The 3,995-nt window shown below is 41.9% G+C and overlaps 1 long non-coding RNA gene across 1 annotated transcript; it reads left to right on the top strand.

The window, feature by feature from the left end:
- The first annotated feature begins 1,012 nt into the window (after positions 1-1,012).
- LOC109321958 lies at positions 1,013-2,974 on the top strand. The gene is made up of 3 exons (XR_002104248.1): positions 1,013-1,022; positions 2,683-2,684; positions 2,851-2,974. It is a non-coding gene; the product is annotated as an uncharacterized LOC109321958 (long non-coding RNA).
- The last annotated feature ends 1,021 nt before the right edge of the window (positions 2,975-3,995 follow it).

The following is a 3,995-nucleotide window of genomic DNA, read 5'->3' as shown; positions in this document are numbered from 1 at the left end:
ACTGAAAGGTCTTTCATAGCGAAAGATATTGATTGCAAGTTTAGTTGATTCTTGATACTGAATTTAAAGACTGTTTATAAATTTTGGTCTCACTGGGAATGACTACACAAGACACCTTGATACACAGTAGACTATTCTACTGCACATTAGTGTGTCACAGCAAAACTGTGGTAATGTGCATTAAGCAACACAAAAAAAATCAACCTTTGCTACTGCACATTAATGCAGGCTAATGCATCTTTGTGTAGTAACTCATATTACAGAACATTTATACAAGTGCTCCAGAGGCTGGGGGGAGGGGGACCACTTTAATTAGTGCAGCTCCTACAGCCATGCTAATTAAACACCTGGGCCATCATGTGTATCAGTATCCCTACACTGAAAAATGGCAGTGGGGTGCTTTGAACTAAAGCTCATTGAACACACTTCAGTTTAAAGTGCCCCATTGCCATTTTTCAGCATGGACACAGATACACATGACATTGGAAGCTTCTGGAGCATGTTAATTTCCATGCTTCAGCAGACTCAATTGATTGAGTCTGCTCCAATGCACTGGAATTACAGCACATCAGACCAGGCTCACTGAATGTGTATAGGAGCCCACAGGTACTAAATTTAATGTGCTATAGCAAGAGCACATTAATGAACATGCAGATGCACCCATTGTAGAGATCTAGAATCCTGATTATAATGCAATATTAGTGTGGCATTTACCAATTTACACAGGAGATCAAGATAATAATCCTCAGTCTCAATGTCAAAATTGGGCTGTGAAACTATGCATGACATTAAATAAGTAAATTCATAAATAAAGTTTCTATTTGAGCATTCTTTAAGTTCAAGCCAATTATTCCTCATCCTGGTCAGAATGCCAATTTTGCCCTCAAATGAGAAGCATTCCAAATTTATAATACAGATAGCCTAAATCTATTAGTTTCTAATAAAAAGATAATAGATTGTTCATATAGTTTTTGATATTTGCCTAAATTATGCATTAGAAAGAAAAGATGTGAATAATACATGTTTAAATATACTTGAACCAATGGAAACTTAAAAGGAAAAAAAAAAGATAATCCACCAAAATCCTATTTTTTTAATATATTCTACAGAAAACCCTTAGCTAGCTGCTGATGTCCTTGGATTACTCAGAAAAATTAAATCTGAACAATTATTCTAAAAATTGACTAGAGGTTAATTAAAGAACTAATTTTAACATTTTAAGATGCATTAAAATAAAATTAATATTTTAATACATCATAAGCAATGAACTTAATTATTAAACACAATAGTTAGCTCTTTATATACCTGTGTGATGACCACATATTTTGTTTAAAAGTGTTAGTGCTGCTCAAAAGTAGAGCATAAAAGTGGTTATGATTCTGCATTTGTATACACCAATAATAGCATGCCTATTCTGAAGAATTTATTCTTCTCTCAGTACTTTATTCGTTGAATGTATATCTCCACTCTACCGTCTTTTGAAAACAAGTATCTCCTAAGGCTTGATCATGTTTCTGATAAATTTAATAGGAGTTTTGATTGACTGAGCTTTAAATTATTTTTAAAAAACATATGAATGAACATTAGTCTACATATCAGGAACCCTCTAGGTGTTCAGGTAAAGGTATAACAGGATTTGAGTTGTGATCCAAGCAATCATGCCTCCTGCCATGCCACACATGCATGGCAGGAGTCATGCTTGTGGGATCCAGCCTTATTGCCAGTGGAGTGGGAGTCCAGGATCATGAACCCAGGCTGCTTCTGCACTAGCATATTAGTAGCAAATTCTTGTGGCTGAGTCCTGTCAGAGGATGGGACTTCCAGCCATGGCAGCCTGTGGAGCCCTGCCAACAGCTGGGAGTCTTGCTGGTTGCCCATGGGATGCTGCCACAGATAGGAGTCCTGTCAGCTGACAGGTCTTCCAGCCATGGGGGCATACCTGTGCTATATGTTCAAATTAAATCTGGATAGAAGCCAACTTTAAAGTTATTACATATTTTCCAGCTGTAGCTTCATATGTGGTTGTACCTTTTTAACATGTGATAGTTAACATGCACATGTAGCCAATCTAAATTAATTGTGCAATTCACCAAGTAATTGCATAACACATGTAATATGTAGAGGGGGGCTTAGTATGGGTATTTTTATATGCACTGAACTTAGATTTTATATTTGTTTCAATGGTTCCATATATATCCTTTCTAGATATAATACTTCCCACTCAATATAATATCATTTGACACCTTGCTCTATTGCCCAAGTTTCCTTTTCAAATGTGTAGAGTATAGGTTATATTACATTATAAGGCACTGTTCTTTGCAAACTTTTTATCATCTTGTCCTACCTTTATGAAAGCATGCATTTATGTTAACCTTCATGTGTATTGACTCCTACATCCCAAATATCTACATTAAACATTAAGATTGAAAAAATACTCAAAAGTTAAGAAATACCAAATTAAAGTTGCATATATGCCTTAGCATACAGACTTTGATAATATGGTCATATAATATATTTTCCCACAAGACCTGTACTGCATTCAGTGTGCAGAACAAAACATTTTGATAGAACTTTTAAATTAACATGAGGTAGACACCTACAGTAGATTTCTTTATCCTACTTTGTTAAATTTTAATGAAATTATAAGGGTGTTATATTGGGCAGAGTTAGATAACTCAATAGAAGTTGCTATTTGCATTGTTTACAATCAAGGCAATACTAATACATGGCTTGATCTAATATGGCATCTGTAACAGGGGGCCTTCTTGGTGCTGGTCTATCAATGGCCCGCCCACTTGTTTCTGGGCCAACTGCCCACCTTCTCATCTGCCACACCATGATGATATCTAGTTAGGATGTTAATTAGGCAGGAGGCTGCCTATTTCTTGCCCCGGTGCCAAGGGGCTCTATCTGCGGCTCTGTTCTTCCCCTACACCACAGCCCGAGCCTTGCAGATGGCAACCATAGATCTTAACCTCACCGGCCCTGCACTGGGCCCCAGAATCCTCCAGTCCAGACCCCTAAAAGGTCCCTCCACTCAGGTAGCATATTCTGCCTTCACTGTAGGCTGCCTAGTTCCCTGAGGTGCTCCCCCTTACGGGTGTGGTCCCTCTGGGACCTCTGGCTTCACAGGCCCTGGCCTCACCTTTAAGCCAGTTGGGACCCCAGGCTCCCAGCTCTGGGCATCCCTCACAGTGGGCCCTTTGACCCTTCTGGTCCTGGCCCCAGCATTGACCAGTCAAGGGATTTAAAGTCAGGCTTCCAAATCTATAGCCCCACTCTCTGTTCTGAGTTCACCTTCTGGACCCTTCTCTGGGGTAACCTACCTGGTTATTAAGGTTCCCCAACCCACCTTTCACCAGGGTGATAACTGACCTGGCATTTCCTGGAGACTGCCATGCCACTGGAAGCCCCACCAGGCCACCCACTCCTGGCAGGGTGCAGTTTTATGTCATGCCCAGGACCAGGAGCCTCCAAGCCATCCCCTACAGCTCCTGCCTTTACCTTCAGGTTGTTGCATGCAGGCTTGAAGCCAGGTGATGTTACTGCCTGGCATGCCAGCAGCAAACTGCTCTGTTTATATAGGTGGCCAAAGATCTAAAATTGTCACCACAGTCAACCACCTACTGGCTGCTTGGCTCAGTCCTTAAAGTGGCAGGCACCAACAGTGCCCTGCCACAATATCCTTTGCTCTCACATGCCTAAGTGAAAGATATCAATGATATGCCCACTGGCATCCGGAGGGCCAGAGCCCTCCCAGCCCCCCCCCGTGCCACTACACTCCATGGCGTCTCTCCAGCCCAGCAGCACGGCCCACTCCAGAAAAGGGCTTGTGCTTGGGGAAATGGGGATTGGGGCTGCTCCTTCAGTTACAGTAGCTTCCCCCTCGCTGCTGCAGGAGCCAGGTGGAGGTGAGGTTGGGGAAGGGCCAGGCACCATCTGCAGGACCTCTGGAGGGGCAGGGAGTGGGGTTGGCCCCAAATGCAGACTGAGTG

This window comes from Crocodylus porosus, unplaced genomic scaffold, assembly GCF_001723895.1.
Source record: "Crocodylus porosus isolate Cpor-Errol unplaced genomic scaffold, CroPor_comp1, whole genome shotgun sequence".
Classification (NCBI taxonomy): domain Eukaryota; kingdom Metazoa; phylum Chordata; order Crocodylia; family Crocodylidae; genus Crocodylus; species Crocodylus porosus.
Note: the sequence above shows the minus strand (reverse complement) of the source record. Positions and strands in the feature narration are given on the sequence as shown.